The following is a 16,805-nucleotide window of genomic DNA, read 5'->3' on the forward strand; positions in this document are numbered from 1 at the left end:
TTCTTGGTACAGTGCCTGCTATACAGTGGGTGCTCAAGTATATTTGGTAAACGTGATAATAAGATAAAAAAAAAACCCCAACCTACCTCATTTAGTGAAGGGGTTCATTACAGCCAATTTGCAGAGAGCAATTGTGAGTGGAAACCGAGACCCGTTCAGGGGTGAGATGCCCCCTGGGAGAGCGTTTGCAAAGGGTTGCCGTCTCTGAGCTGGCAGATCGGGGGCTTGGAGCCAGCGGCACTCGGGCGTCGTTCGTGCCGCGCACACCCACGGGCGGGCGAAGGGAGGGCTAGTTCAGTGTTTTCTGGATGGGGGAGCAGAGGGGTTTGTCAGCGGGAGAGGCGGGACCGGGGCGGATGGCCTGGGAGTTGTTCGGCAGTGCCGGAGAGGGCCCGGACTCCCAGGATGCTGATGCATGTGCTCCTTGGCCGTCTTCCTCCCGCTCCCCTGCTGGGCTCCTCGGTGCTTCAGCCCAGGCATGCCCGCGTGGCCCCCCCCGCTGTCTGGGGGCACGGTCCCCGGTGGGGAAGGGTCAGCCGGCCTTCCAGCGTCCAGATGATGGGAACTGTCCCTGCGGGAGACGTGGCAGTCCAGGCAGGCCAGAACGAGGTTATTCCCTGTCCCCATTCCTCATGCTCTGGTACCCGGTGCCTTCCTGGTCTTCCTCTCCTTTCGTAGGCACGTGGGGCGCATTTCAAAGTTGGGGTGGCTGGGCACCTCGTCTCAGAGTTGCCAGGGGTGAGGGCCCACGTTTGGGGTCCATCACGTCTCAGCCCTGAGATCTGCAGCTGGCCCTGCCCGAGTTCTGGTCTTCCCACCGTCGGGGTCCCTCCCCGACGTCTCCCTGTTCCGAGGTCCTGCCTCACCTTGCCCCAGAGGAAGCCCATGGTCAGCGTTGCCACCTCCCGGCCGTGCGGGCATGGGGGGGGGGGTCGGGGATACTGTCACCCAGGCCCCCTGGGTTGTCCCTTCTGGCACCCACACATTTGGGAGGAGTACCTAGGATGGGCCGAGCCCTGGACAAGGGACAGAACGCACAACCCCAGCGGGCGAACCTCTCTTGTGTGTGCTCTGCGTGCCAGGCACTCTTCGCAGCGCGTTACATGTCACTTCCGTGTCGAACTGCACCACAGCCCTCGGGGATAGTGACTGGTTCTTTTTTTTTTAAAGATTTTATTTATTTATTTTTAGAGAGGGAAGGGAGGGAGAAAGAGAGAGAGAGAGAGAAACATCAATGTGCAGTTGCTGGGGGCCGTGGCCTGCAACCCAGGCATGTGCCCTGACTGGGAATCGAACCTGCGACACTTTGGTTCACAGCCCGTGCTCAATCCACTGAGCTATGCCAGCCGGGGGGACTGGTTCTATTTCCATTTTACAGATGGGGAGGCTGAAGCTCAGGGAGGTCAAGGCTGCACAGTTACAAGGAGCTCGGCAGGGACAGGAGTACGAGTAGTCCGATGCCCTAGTCTGCACAACGTGCAACTCCGCTAGAACACATCCCGTGCATCTGTCCTTACAGGGGCCCCTTGCACAGACGGGGAGATCAAGGTCCTGAGGATGTAGGCGACTCGTTCCAGATCATGTGGCTACTGAACAGCAGAGCCAGGACTTGAACCCACTACATTCTGACTCAGAACCCGTGTGCTTTCCACCACCTGCGCTGAGATGGACGGACGGGCTGACATTCCGGACAGCCTTACGGAAGGAGGGACGGGAGAGACGCTTGCAGCCCCGGGAGCCCTGGCCTGTGTATCTGGGTGGGTGGGTGGACAGCGGGGAGCCCGGGCTGGTGGGTGCAGGGGCCTTGGCGTCTCCTGAGCGTGCGCTTCAGTGTCCGTGCCTGTGGTACGGACTCCGTGTGGCGCCACCGCTGTTTAAAGATCCAAAACTGACAAAGGAGAAAACCATAACCACTCCCTATCGGAGCTGTTACTTACCATTAAGAGTTTATCTCTAAGTAGCAGAATAATCATAACACATAGCACCCACGTGGGGCTGATTAGCTTTGCTGTAAGTTTTATTTGATTACGACATGAAAGGCTGTTCATGACTCAGGACGCAGCTCTATGGCTGCTTACGGCTGAAGGGGAGCAGGAGAGGAACCAGCAGGGCCCAGGAGCGGCCAGATAATGAGTGTGGTGCTTAAAGAGCGTGGTCATCAACAGAGACCATTTGTGTGGCCCCTTCCGGTGTGGAGAGCCGTGGCGTTCTCCCCACGGGGGCAATGGCCAGGAGTCTTGGGCCTTCACAGAGGGTGTGTGTGGGGGGGGAGGGGAGTGGGACAGAGACAGCGTTTGGTTTGTATGAAAACTGCGCACATGGGCGAGGAGGGCATGTATTTCATTTTAAAGACAAATTAAAAAAACCCGATCTCGTCTCACGCCTGAACCTGCATAATAATAACCTTTATGTTTTTTTTTTTTTTTAAATGCTTACTGGGTGCTGGGCAGTGTTCCAAGTGATTACAGAGCAACCTTATCAGTAGGGGGAATTACTCACCTCGTTGTACAGGTGAGCAGAGCAAGGCTGAGCGAGGTGAGGGGAGCCGGCCCCCAAGGAAAGCTGGAAAGGGCTGGTTCTGGGGCCTGTTCCTTTCTCGCCAGGCTGTTTTCTGGGGGGCTTCCTTCCTGCCCCCAAGAGCCTGGCTTCTCTGGGGCCTCCAGGGGCTGGCGAAAGTTACCTGCTCTTGAGCGGTGTCCAGCTTGTCCCAGACTATGTCACCCAATGCCTCTGAGCCGCATTTTCCTCGTCTCTTAGGATAGCGTTTCCTGGTCCACCCCACAGGGTGGCTATGGGTGACTCCTGGTCTGTGGTGAAGGGCTGTCGGCCCCCTCGGGGATAAGGCGTGGTGGTGGGCAGGGAGACACAGGCTGGGGCACACCTGAGACCTACCCTCAGGACCTTTGCACATGCGGATCCCTCTGCTGGGAGAGCTCCCCGCTCCCCATCCCCCGTGACGGGGTCTTTTAAAACTCTCAGCTGTCAGCTCGAATGCTGCCTTCTCAGAGCGACTCTCCTGTCCCATCCCTGGAAGGCCGACACCCCTCCCCCTGTCTGTCCGGGTGCTTTCCCTGGGTCCCCAGCAGACCCAGCCCTCCCCGTGTGTGGGTTATTCAGGTGGAGGCTAAGGGCTTATTATGGGGACAAGCAGTCTGGCAAAAGCCGTCTGGCTGGGGCAGACAGAGAGAGAGAGAGGAGAGTGGCATTTACTGTCAGGAAATGATTTCCCACGGTGATTAAATGCTCCCGTGTGTGTATGTGTCCGTGTGCACGTGTGTGTCGGGGAGTGTGTTTTATCACTTCCCCCTCCGCGGGTCTGATCCAGCCCGTGTCACACCAAAGCCCTGGTCTAAACGGAGCACCATCCTCCCCTCACGGGAGGGAGGAGGGGTGGTGTCGATTGATGTTTTTGATTAAAAAAAAAATAAAGAAGAATCAAGGCCTCAATGAGGTTTCACAAGAAATGGTTAGAGCAGCAGGGCCAAAGGGAGCTGATTATATAGATGTGTTTCAACTCGCAGCTGGGGATGGATGGCTTCCGTAAACCCGCTGGGGCCGAGGCTCCCCCCGGCCCCGGCCCCGCGCCCCCCCGCCCTGGGATAGCTGGGGGCTGCATCTCCAGCTCACAGAGGAAAGGGATGAACAAGTGCTCGGGACGAGGGGCTGCCTGTCAGGTGGGGGGGCCCGTGGGGCGCAGACGGACTGTGGGAGGGGCCCTTTCCCTTCCGGAGCACACGCTCCGCCTCTGCCCCACGGGCACACAGGGCTGGACAGATTCTAACCCGGCCTGTGCTCCAGACGTGCCTGCAGCCCCGGCCGGGACCTCGGTCCCTCTGCGCATGAGGGGCGGGGGTGGGGGGGGCGGGGGGTGGGGGGGGCGGGGGGTCAGTGCGCTGCGTCGGGGGCGGGGCTCTGGAGATGGGCGGAGCCAATGGCCGTGCGGCGCTGCTACTGCGCTTTGTGCCTCTGAGCTGCAGGGACACGTAGAAAGGGTTGGAATGGCAGACTTTTAAATGTGTACTTGACCACGACAGAAACAACAACAAAAAAACTCGGACAAAAATCAGGCGAATCTGAAGTTTCCTTCCCGCCTCGATGCTCTGTGGGTGGACGACCCTGGATTCGAAGACGCGCCGGAGAACTCGTCATGGTTTCAAGGACGGGCTGGGTGACCTCTGCGGGGCCACTTTCCCTCTCTGGTCCCACCCCCTCCGGTGCTGGCAGAGGGGGGTCTCCAGACCTCTCCAGCTGCTGGCCCTCCTTTCTGTGCGCTTCCTGCCGTGTCCCTGCAGTCCCTCCCCTTTCCAGAGGCCGGACCCCTCCCCCGCCCCTCTCCGGGGCCTCCACCACCGCTGGTCCTGGCCTCCCGTGGCTTCTGTTAGGGGCTGAGGGGGACCTCTGCTTGGCTGTTTCCAGGCCACCGAAAATGTCATGGATAATTTAGGAACCCGAATCAAACAGGAGGCCGGAAGCTCTGGATTTATGAAGAAAAATGAGTCAAACATAACAATTTACGAGCAGTTCAGAGGAGCAGCGTGGAGGGGCAGGGGAAGGCCGGGTTGGGGGGGGGGTCTGAGGGGCTGGGGCAGGCAGAGGTGAGGGCGGGGCTGGAGACAGTGTAGGGCCCTGGGCCTTGTCGCCCAGACCACTAGCCTTGTGGGAAGTGTTCTGTGTCCTGGACGAATGGGGCGAGGGGAGTCCAGTGAGGGGAAGGGACCCCTAAGGAATCGGGGAGGGGGCGGGTCCACAGTCCTATTTTGGTCTCCCTGTGGTCCGGGCCTTGGCTGGGTACCGAGGAGAAGGGAGGTGAGGGCAGAGGGGGTGGGGCACATTCTCCAGTTTGGGGGGCGGGGCATGAGACCAGAATCGAGAAACTTGGTTGGCCTTCCAGAGAGAGCCAGACACACACACACACACACACACGACACACACACACACACAGACCCTAAGTTGTCTAAGAGACTTCTTTCTGAGCCTTTTCCAAAGGTTTTCTGGGGGAACCATCCATTGTAGGGTGGTGAGATACTCCACCTAAAGCCAACCCTAGAGGCCCAGAGGGACACCCCAAAGGCCACCCCTAAGGTCAAGGCCCCGGAAATGTGTGCGTCCCTGCAGAGGTGGGTGGGAGTCTGACTGGCTTTGCTCCGGGGCTCCCCAGGGCCGGCTGGGCCCGGCCCCTTCCCCAGCATGGTTTCTCCGGGGTGGTCCCACCTTCTGTCCAGGTTCGTCTGCCGGGATAGACCCAGGAGGTGTGTTCACGGGCGCGTGGTCCAGCACAGATGGCTGCGTCTGAGTGTCAGGGAAGGAGAGACCGGGGTGGGCCCCAGGGGCACCAGGGAACCAGTCAGAGTGCCTCCTGGGGCTCAGTGTCTTCACCTGGAAAGTGGGAGTGGCCTTCCCTTCCCTCTGCCTCTCTCATACGCACTTGATATCCTCTGACGCGTTGCGTCCAGGCGGTAAATCCTTGTATTGATTTTCCATGGTAATCCACCCTGATCACTCCTCCTTCCCGGGCTGTATGTTTCTCACGTCTGACGTGAAGACGTCAGACGGTCAGGTCTCGGCCCCTGTCTGTCCTGGACAACGCCTGGCGCTGTGACGATCTCGGGACCTCAGTTTCTGATCAACATGTCTCTAGCTGAAGACGGGCTTCTGGAGACCAGGACTCGAGGGGGCAGGACACTGCCCAGATATCCACTTAATAAACTGACTTCTGGCGTAGCTCAGTGGATTGAGCACGGGCTGAGAACCAAAGCATCGCAAGTTCGATTCCCAGTCAGGGCACATGCCTGGGTTGCAGGCCATGACCTCCAGCAACCGCACATTGATGTTTCTCTCTCTCTCTCTCTTTCTCCCTCCCTTCCCTCTCTAAAAATAAATAAATAAAATCTTTAAAAAAATAAATAAACTGACTTCTAGGTGGGGTAAGAGGGGGGCCTTGCTGCTTTTTCTTAACCTCATCCCAGGCCCTCCCGAAGCTGCGGCTGGACGTGTGCCTCCTAATGGCCCAGGTGGGCGGGTTGTCCCTTCGAAGGTTCGGGAAGGTTTCCCCAGAACTCGGGCCACGCAAGGCAGGACACTCCCATTTCAGGAGCTGAAAGGGGGCAGATGTGAAGGGGGTTAAAGGCTCCGGAGGCGGGGCCCAGAGGCGGGCCCAGAGGCGTGCTGCTGCCTTGGGGATCGTCAGTTAGAGTCGCCCGGCCATCATAAGCTCGTGCTGCACACCGAACGCTGTTCCTGGCACATGCATCTTTGCCATTCCCTTCGGCTCCACAGCAACAATGTGGGGCACATGGTGTTGCTCCCTTCGGGCGGCTGAGAAGACCGAGGCTCGGAGAGGTACAGGACCTGCTCGAGGCGACACGCCGGGAGTGGGGGGTCGGGGACACAGGCCCCAGCCTGTCTGGTCTCAGAGGCAGAGCCCCCCCCCCCCACCGCCGGAGCAGTGATTTCCCATTCCGGGCCATCAGGGCCACAGTGTCACCTCACCACCGGTCTCCGTTGATTTCTCCCTTTCCTGTTTCTTCACGTGCCTAGTAATTCTGCATTGCATCCTGGATGTTGTGGATGTTTGGGAGAGACTCTGGATTCTGTTGTATTCCTTTAAAGAGTGTTGAACTTTCAGTTTTTCATTTGGCTGAGATCGAACTTCCAGCTCCGTGGCCCCTCTGCCGGGCAGCCGCTGAAGTCTCAGCTCAGCTCTTTAGCCCTAGCTGGGCTGTTTGGGTCCTCCCCGAGCATGCACGGGGGTGGCAGGGTCGGCCAGAGGGTTGGGCGGAGCTCACACACAGAGTTGGGGTCAGCCTCTGCGACTTGCTCCCCTCTGGGGTTTCCGCCGTCACTTTCCAGCCGCTGCGTTCACCCACGTTTTCTCCGATTCTTTGAGACACCAAGGTTTTGGGTTCCCTTTAAATTCTGCTATCCTGTAAGACACCGTGGTCTGCCTTCAGGAGAAATGCTTTAAAAACATCAAATATATCCGCTGTAGTTTTTGCAAGTGGAAATCGCCCTCTAATTTCTGCCTGATTCTTGTGTGACCAGTGCCCCTGGGCAGTGTTAAAATATCCCACCCAGAGTTCCTAGCTGTTCCCTGTGGAGGACAGGTCTGGTAGGAGCCACTGGGCTGTCACCGAAAGTCCTGTCCCCTTTTTGAGCACGTGGTTCCTCTGAGGGCGCGCACGAGGCAGGGTCCGCCTCACAGCCACACCGGGCCCGGCGGGGTCTCGAGGGATCTGGTCTCCAGCTCGCAGTGGTAGTCGTTTATGCCCAGTGACATGCTGTAACTGGCTGTTGGAGAGGTCGTGAGGCCGTGTCCACGACAACCTTCCGAGTGGCTTTGCCTCCTGTGTGCGTGTTCCCTTTAACGTCACCTTCCCTGGGAGGGACCACCTCGAGACTGCGAGGGGCCAGCGTCAGGCCACCCTGTCCGTGCTGTCACGCAGGGACTGGAAGGGAAGATGCATCCGTCTCTCTGGCACACTTTCGACAAAGTCTCCATCGGGAGGAGAACAGAGCTCGGGGGGGCGCGGGGAAGGGGGCCAATTCCCCAACGTGCCAGTGTCGTCCAAGTGTATGTCTCTTTAAAACCTGCCTTCGCGAGTTTGACAGATGGCCCCCACCCGTGCCGGCGCCCCTGGCCGCCCTCTGGAGCGGCAGCTGCGTGCCAAGGGCCGGGGAGAGCTGGCTCGTCCCCAAGGGTTCTTTCCCCATTTGCTGGAGGTATCAGAAAGGCCAGAGCGTGGTGGCAAAAGTCCATGTGCTTTTAGCAATGTGCCTGCATTGGAGGCGTTGTTTCTCTCCTCCTTTCCTCTTAAAAAATCTCTCATGTGTCAGACAGAGGGAGCCAGGAGAGAGACGTCTCTTTGATGGCCGCGAATTATTGTTTTAAAGGCTTCATTTAAGCCACTCTCAACAAAGCTCGGACATCTGGCTTGTGGAGCACGCGTGCCAACTTTCAGGCTGAGCGGAATGTGTGAGGATGGCAGGCGCCGGGCCGGGGGAAGACGGCGGAGCCTGCCGTGGCCTGTGGTGGCCTGCTGTGGCCTGCTGTGGCCTGCCGTGGCCTGTCTGGCCCTCACGGCCGCTGTCCGTGCTGTGCCTCCCCCGTGGGCCGGGGCGGAGGAGGAGACCCAGCTTCCTGAGAGTGTCTTAGTGCTGGGCACAGCCTGCTCAGGTGAGCGTGCCCACGCCCATCTCTCAGGGGTGCCAGTCCAACAGAGCCAGGAACGGAGCCTCAGGGGAGCGGGGTGGGGGTGGGGGTGGGGGTGGGGCAGGGAAGCGCAGGAGGGTGCGCGTTGTCGTCCCACACACGTTCTGCCCCAGGCATTTTCACGTCCGCTGTCGGGTCCAGTCCTTATAACGACCCTGGGAGGAGGGTGTGGGTGCCCTTCCATTCCAGACAAGGAAAGTGAGGGCGCAACTTGCTGAAGCCCGCCCCAGCGGCGAGGGGCCGAGGGCCCGAGGGGCCGGGGCAGGAGTCATTCTCCAGGCTGGAGCCTGTGGGGCAGGGGAGTCACACTCCTTGTCACCGGGGGCCACATCAGCCTCGCGGGTGCCTTCAAAGGGCCGAGTGTAACTCTAGGACTGTGTACATGTAACTGGTCCTTAACGAGGGGCAAGGGGCAGCGCCAGGCAGAAACAAGGTGCCGGGCCGGATACAACAAGGTGGAGGGCCGGGTTCGGCCCGCGGGCCCGGTGTTTGCCGCCTGTGCTCCAGAGTCTGTGTTTCTCCCTTTCTCTCTGGCTGATTCCCATGGGATCCCCGAAACCGGCTTCTCAGAGCACTGTGTTCTCTCCCTCTTAGAACACGGGTGGGGCTATTCTGTGGCTGGGGGGCGGGGGAGAGCGGGAGGGAGCTCTCTCTGCAAGCCACTCCCCTGACGGTGCAAGGGCAGCACGCACTGGCCCCGGCTGGAACCCCGGCCCTCCCACCCAGGTCTGTGCGTGCTGAGCGAGTCGCTCATTGTCTCTCGGGGCCTTAGATGTCTCAGGGGATGGTTACGCCCTGCTGTGAGGACCCCAAGCTAGGAGTGCATGCAGAGGCCGGCGGCTCTGTGTCCGGGGCAGAAGAGGTGCCGGCAAGCGCTCCTGACCACTCCTGTCCCTGCTCCGAGCTGTGAGCAGTCCAGGGCTGGCCCCAGAGCGGGAGCTGAGGTGCAGAGAGCCCTAGGACAGCAAGGGAGGCTGGGATGGGGAGCAGGCACCCTGAGGGGCCCCAGCTTTTTCAGTTGGTAGGTTGGAGGAGGCCAGCGTCTGACCTGGTCAGGGAACCTAGGAGAGACAGTGGGAGGCCCCCTGTGGGGCTGCCCACCCGTGTCTCCTACCTGATGAGCCTCAGCGCCTGGAGGTCTACCTGCTGGAAGGATCCCTCAGAAATCGTTAGGTCTAGCTTTCATGTTTGACAGGCAGGGAAACCGAGGCCGGAGAGGTCAAGGGCCTTGGCCTAGGCTCCGTAGCAGGTAGGGGCAGAGCGGTTGCCGGGCCCCAGTTCTTCAGCTCCAAAGCCAGGGCTGGGAGGGGGAGGAGGGAGGTGGACTGGCACAGCCCAAGGGCAGCGGGGCTGTAGCCCCCCAGAAACTGCAGCTCCTGGGGCCCAGCGACCCTGACCTACAGCTGGGGTGGGGCAGGGGTAGGAAACGACGCTGGAGGGGCTCCCGCTCCGGCCGACGCACCGCACCTCCAATCTGTCGGGGAGCACCCGTTCGCCTCCTCTCACTCAGTGGCTGCCCGGGGGAGGGGACCTGCCCATTGGTGCGTCACACCCAGGGGCGTCTCCGTGCAGCCAGGCAGCGAGGACGCCCGAGATCCCAACGTCTTGCCGCTGCCTCTAAATCCACTTGGGAAAGCTTTCTTTTTTCTTTTCTTTTCTTTCCTTTCCTTTCCTTTCCTTTCCTTTCCTTTCCTTTCCTTTCCTTTCCTTTTCTTTTCTTTTTTTCCTTGAGCCCCCGTGTTTTCGGGTGTAAGACGGAGGTAAGGGATCTCCATGGAAGAGAGGGGAAATGGCGAAATCCCCAAACGATGCTTTGGAGGCCATAGGAGTGGAATCAGATAAATACAGGGCATCCCCGTCGTGATTCGGCCATTTGATCTTTTTCTCTGCACTCTCCCTTCCCTTCCCTTCCCTTCCCTGCCCTCCCCTCCCCTCCCCTCCCCTCCCCTCCCCTCCCCTTCCCTTCCCTCCCCTCCCCTTCCCTCCGCTCTTCCTCCCTTCCATGCTACCTGTTGAACATCCCAGGAGACTGGCATGAAGGCAGGACTGGGAGGCGGGGCTACGCAATGGAATCACGTAGGAAAGGGTGAGTACGTCTGGGGGATTCCTTGAGACTCCCAGGAACGAGGGAGGCACGGGAAAGAAGGAAAAGAAACAGAGAGGAGGGAAAGGGGGTCGTTAGATGGGAGCCAGGCCCCAGGAGAGCCCGGGGGAGGGGAGTTCAGGGGGTATTGCCTTCACTGTGCTGAGACCCGAGCTGAACCTGGAGCGCCTCCCCCGACCCACCATCCATGGGCACTCCTGTTCTTCTCGTCACAACAAGACCCCCAGGGCGCTCCCACCCAGGTTTGCTCCAGGGAGCCCCGGGAGCAGCGGCTGCTTCGGCCCTGCCCGCTGGGGCCCTCGATGGGGCTGCGAGGGCTGGGCCCGGGCCAGGGAGGAGCCCATCCCGCTGACACCTGGCGGGAGCCTTCTCGCGCTCTGGGCTGCAGGCAGCCTGCCCTGTGGGGTCCCCTGGGCTCCTGCAGCACCTGGGCCACCCTTCCCTCAGCACCCTGTCCCCACCACGGGGGCTGTCCAGAGAGTGGGGCCCAAACCCTTTCTCTGCGAGAACGAACCTGGGCCCAGCGGGGGGGAGGGGACGTGGACACACGGTCAGGTCCCCGCTGGGCCGGCGGCAGGGGCAGGGCGAGGGCAGGTCTTTGGCGGCGACCTGACGTGTGCTGCCTTGTGGGAGCCTCTTCTTCTTCTTCTTCTTTTTTTTTTAATTAAAAAGATAAAATTCAAAGACAAGAAGAATGTGCTCGAGGCTGGACGATGGGCTTTTGCACGAATGAGGGGTTTGACTGGAAAGCTAGTGGTAAAATAATAAGAATCAAAAGGTGGGCCCAGACCCTGTCTTCCTAGGCAGGCGACAGGGTCGCCTGGCCCCTTCTGATGCTGCGACGCCACCGTGTGGTCGCGGCAGAACCGGCGGGAGAGCAGTTGCTGTGAGGCCCAGCGGCGGCCGCCTTGGTGGTCTTGGGCTTGGGTGCTATTTCTTTTTTTCTTTTTAAGATTTTATTTATTTATTTTTAGAGAGGGAAGGGAGGGAGAAAGAGAGAGAGAGAAACATCAATGTGCGATTGCTGGGGGCCGTGGCCTGCAACCCAGGCATGTGCCCTGACTGGGATTCGAACCTGCGACACTTTGGTTCGCAGCCCGCACTCAATGCACTGAGCTACGCCAGCCAGGGCTTGGGTGCTATGCCTCTAACAAGGGAGCCCCATCCTTACCTGGGAAACTCAAGGACAGCCTTGAGTGTGACCCCGTCAGCTGATGCCCATTGTGTACAGACAGAGCCCGGACAGGGGGCCCGGATGTGGGCCCTGCGAGGTGACCGCTGCCTGAGCTGGTCACCCTGGCCGCGCTGTGAAGCGGCACCTCGATCTCCTCATCTTCAGACCAGAAGCAGCAGTTCCGGCCCCTTCCCGGGATGCTCCAAAGAGAGAGAGCACTTCATCTTCCCGTTTCTCAGCTCAGAGATTTTTATTGCGTAGGTGCCTGATACATATTTGTGGAAGGAATGACTATTTTATTAGAGAAAAATGAAGTGATGAATGGGAGATATTAAAGTGGAGCGTGAAGGACTTTGCAAGAATCCGTTAAGGCTCCCCGTCTCTGGTGAGTGGGTGGCCCGACACCGAGGGGTTCCTTCTCTGCGGGCCCCGCTGTGCAGGGACTTCCCAGGGAGGAGGGTTTCTGCTCTGCTGCTGGTGGCCCTCTGGGGCCGCCCTGCGGAGCGGTGGTTCGGGTGTCTGCATCTGAGGCCGGGCCTGGCGCTGTGGCCGCCCCCACTTCCCACAGACAGATGGGGGGGCAGGAGCGGGCTTTCTCCTGGGGCTGGGAGCCTGCCCCCTCCCAGGGCAGGGCTGCAGGAGACACGGGTGTCTCCGCTCTCTGTGACAGGCAGTAGGAGGAAGCCTCGGGGTCTGTGGGCCTGGGGCTGAGTCTCTGCTCCGTCAGGTACTCCCGCGTGTCCTCGGGCGAGTTGCTGAAAACCTGCCTCTTCTCTCGTGGGTACACTGGGCTTATTCCAGGCAACAGCCACGAACATAATAAACTGGACTTCATCGAAGTGAAACACCTTTTAAAAAAGATTTTATTTATCTATTTTTAGAGAGAGGAGAGGGGGTGGCGGGGGGAGAGAGGCAGAAACATCAAAGCCAGAGAGAAACACCCGTTGCTTTCCTCTCGTAAGCACCCCGTCCGCCCGGTCCAGGGGCAGAACCTGCCGCCTGGGCGAGTGCCTGGACCTGGGATCCACCCTGCGACCCATCGCTTTGCAGGATGACATCCGACCGACTGAGCCACACTTTCAGGGCTCGGAATGAAAAACCTTCGTGCCTCAGAGGACTGTCAAGAGAATAAAAGACAGCCTATGGAGTGGGAGAACATATTGTCAAATCATGTCACTGATAAAGATAACGGTATGTAGAGTATATACAGAACTCTTCCAACCCAATAACAAAAAGACAAATAACCCAATTAAAAATGGGCAAAGGATCTGCATAAACATTTCTCCAAGGTAGAGGTACCCATGGCTAGTGAACACACGGAGAGATGCTCAGCGTCACCAGCTGCTAGAGAAACGCGCATTAAAACCGCCGCACGACACCACTGCACCAGAGTGGGACGCCGACAATCAAAAAAGGACAAATAACGACAAGTGTTGGTGAGGGTGTGGACCAGCTGAAACCCTCACGCACCGACGGTGAGGATGTAACACGGTGCAGCCGCTTTGGAAGACGGTTTGGCACTTCTTAAAAAAAAAAAAAGTTAAACACGCGTTACCGCATGATTCTGTAATTCCACTCGTGTGTCCCTGCACGAGAGAAGCGGACATCCATACGCCCACACGTGCTCGAGAGGGCCGGACGGCAGACGCACCCTCAGTGGCCATCAGCTGGCGGACGGATGAACAGAACACGGTGCATCCACGCAAAGAAGCATTCTGCCGTAAAAAGTGAAGCATTGGTACACGTTACAACGTGGGTCAGCCTCGGAAACACTAAGTTAAAGCAGCCAGCCCCGACAGACCACGTATTGTGTGACTCCCTCTGGAGGAACCGTCTGGAGAGGCGAAGCCGTGAACACAGAAGGAGGGACAAGTGGTTGTCTGGGGCCAGGGGGAGGGGGCGGCTAGGGGGGTAGGCGTGTGGTTTTTTGAGGGGTGACACCATATTCTGAAGGTGATTGTGACGATGGTTGTGCAGGTCTGAGAGTACACCGAAAACCCCGAGGTCGTGCCCTGCGATGGGTGAATCGTGTAGCCTGTGAATTATAATACATCCCGAGAAAGCCGTTACCGAATAGGAGTGCGGCTGCTAATGGTCTACCTCCTAGCTTTGTTGCGCGGGTCAGGAAGCTAAAGCAGGACATCCAGTACATAACGAGTGCCCGGCACGTGATAATTATGTTGTTATTAACATTGTCGCGGGGCCACTGGAGGGCGTAGGTGAGAAGGGACCTAATAGCCAGCGCGGTTCCCGACGCAGAACCGGTGGCAGCCATGGGAGTGCCCGTCCCAGTCCTTTCCTGGCGAACCCGAGAGGCGCGGTGAGGCCGCCCTGAGCCGGGGGCTCTGGAGGGATGGCCCCGCCGGCGGGAAGGGCTCCTTGCAGCCCCAGGCGGGAGACTCGGGCGGGAGGGAACCCTGGCCAACGTGGGGTCTCGGCTCCGTCACTGGGTCTGTTAAAACCACAGGCCTTTACGTTTCTCTGGAGAAACTCAAAGGGGCATTTGTGGTTCCTTCCCAGCCCGTCCGTCAAACGGTCACTGCTTCACTGTCCCCTCCCCTCACTCAGATGGGGACTCAGCAAGTTCTCCTCTTGGTTCTGGGATTGCTCAGTGAGGAGATGGATTATTGTTTTTATTAATGCCCCCCCCCCCCGAGCATTTTCCATTGGAATCCTTCCCTATGGCCTAAGTCTCCCCTCCCAGTTTGTCCTTGTAGTGCAGGGTAGCTACTTGGAAGGATATGTTTACATGATTTCGCTCCCAGGAGCGGGGTGGGGGGTGGGGGAGACAGAGCTAAGCTGGGGGTTGTGGTGGGAGACGTTGGAGCAGTAGCGCCAGTTTTAGTGGTTTTAGTTCTACCGCCGACCTCTGGTAGAGGACAGACAGAGCCCTGTCGTTCGCCCTCCTCCCATTCTTCAGTTCTGAATGGTGGGTGTGGGTGCGGCCGGAGGGGCTGGCGGGGCTCAGGGGGAGCAGCGCTCCGTGGGATCCTTGACTTCTCCGTAGTGAAGTCTGCTGGGACAGAGGGGGGGTTTCAGGGTCCTTGTTTCGCTGGGGGCGTGTGTCTGTGTATGGAGAGAGAGAGAGAGAGAGACTGAGAGACTGGGAGATTGAGTACAGTGGATTCTGCGGCATGTGCTGTGCCACCAAGATTCCCCTTCTGTGCTGAGTCATCTGTCCCCCCAGCGCAGGACTCTCAGCTGAGTCGTCCTCCGGGATTGCTCCAGCTACCAAGGAGCTGCCTCACCCACCGCCTCGCCTCCTCCCAGATCCCCCTGCATCCAATGACGGCTCGCCGTGGGGAGGGAGCCCCTTCCGCAGAGCGGGGCAGCCCACTCAACATCAGTGACCGGGGGGCCATTCCAGCTCCAGAGCTGTCTCTGGGACCAGGTGAAGTCTTGGTTGCAGTTGCAACACAATTCACCTCCTCCCTCTGCCCCATTCTCCTTCCTGCACCCTCTTCTCAGGGTTGACCTGGGGGAGCCCCTATACGTTTCCAGAGCGGAAGCTTCTGTTTCGGAGCTTGTCTCCCCAGAGAATCAGACCACAGGTAACGAGAAAGAGAACGAGGAGAAAGAAGATGGGAAAAGCAGGAATCATGGAGGAAAAAAAAAGATGGACTCTTCGAAGATACAGGTCTGTTTCTGGAACTCCAACGGACGCCAGGTGATTCATCTGCCCATCTCAGCGTGGAAGGCTCTGTGGGGAGCGGGAACGACCCTCATAAAAGGGCAGGTGCGGCTTAACAACCAGAAGCGGGCAGAGCTGGGGAGGAAGAATGATGGGGAAGCCACCTAGAATACCTGGAAATAAAAAAGATTATTGTTGAAATAAAATCCAATACAAGGATTGGAAAGCGAAGTGAAGGAAAATTCCCAGAGAGTTAAAGCGAAAAAGGAAACGGGCAAGAAAAATGAGAGAGAAAAACAAGACAGCCAGAGAAGCATTCCAGGAAGTCTAACGTCTGAAATTTCAGGACAGAGAAAACAGAGGGGGGAAGATGATCGAGAAACAAAGCAAGATAATTTCCTCAGCCCAGAAGCTACCCAATGGAAGGGCCTACTCATGCTAGGCAATTGGACAGCTGTATGAGAGAGGAGTGATCACATCCTGTACGCAAAAAATAATTTAAGATGTACTGTAGATCTCCATGTGGAAAGTGGAACAATAAAATTTCAAGGAAAAATTTCCTCAAAGTATAGCTTCATGTCCTTCTGATGGGCAGAGACTTCTTAAATAGAACACAAAAATGAGTAAGTATAAAAGAAAGCATTGCTAAGTTTAAGTTAAAAACTCCTCTTCAGAAGTATTCAGAGAGTGGGAAGACAAGTCGGAGACGTAGAGAAGTGTTTGTAATACATATACCAGCTGAGAAGGTACATCTAGAATGCGTGTAGCAATCCTACAGATCCATAAAGTAAGAAACTTTTGCTTTTAAGAATGAGCAAAAGAGGTACAAAATAAGTCAATAAAGTAAGTCAGTGAAAAAGTACAAATGGTCAGTAAACACATTTGAAGGTGGTCATTACTATTAGCCATCAGGGAAATGCTAATTAAAACCACGGTGAAGTCCCACTGCACCCCTATTTGAATGCCCGAGATAAGGGGTCAGGTGAGCACGTGGAGCGACTGGACCCCTAGATGTTGCCGCTGCTCGTTGACATTTGCGCAGCCACTTTGGGAAGCTCTTTGCCAGAATCCACAGATGCTAAATACACGTCTCCCCGGTGGGCCAGCGATTCTATCCCCAAATGTAGCCCGAAGGACCGTGAGTACTCGTTTCCACCGAAAGACATATACACGAGTGTCACAGAAGCATCGTTCATAGTAGTTCAGAACTGGGACTATTCCACATGCCCATCACTTTTCGTATAAATTGTGGTACAGGTGCACAGTGGAATGTTACTAAGGAGTGAAAAAGAACCAGCAACGTCTACGTGAAATACCATCAGTGACGGTCAGAGACACCATCCTAAGCAAAGGAAGCCAGACACAGAAGGTACATACTGTAAAAGCTCATTTATAGGAAACTCGAAAAAGGCAAACGTAGCCTATAGTGAGAGGATCTGTGTAGCTTACAACATGGAAGTTACAAACTGACAGGTAAGTTCCAACATAAACAAAACAAGGAGGGGCCCATTCAGTGCCCAGAACAATAAATGAAAAAGAGGCCACACCAATTGTATACACCATCGCGAGTCGGAAGAGCAACTCGAGAAAAGAGTATGCTAAAGGTTTCAAGAGGGAGGTCGGGCCCCTTCCAAAGCAACAAGAATCCCACTGGCAGCCGGCTCTTACCAGACACATAGGATACCTT

The sequence above is a fragment of the Phyllostomus hastatus genome, unplaced genomic scaffold (assembly GCF_019186645.2).
Source record: "Phyllostomus hastatus isolate PE091 unplaced genomic scaffold, TTU_PhHast_1.1 phas_contig_210, whole genome shotgun sequence".
Lineage (NCBI taxonomy): Eukaryota > Metazoa > Chordata > Mammalia > Chiroptera > Phyllostomidae > Phyllostomus > Phyllostomus hastatus.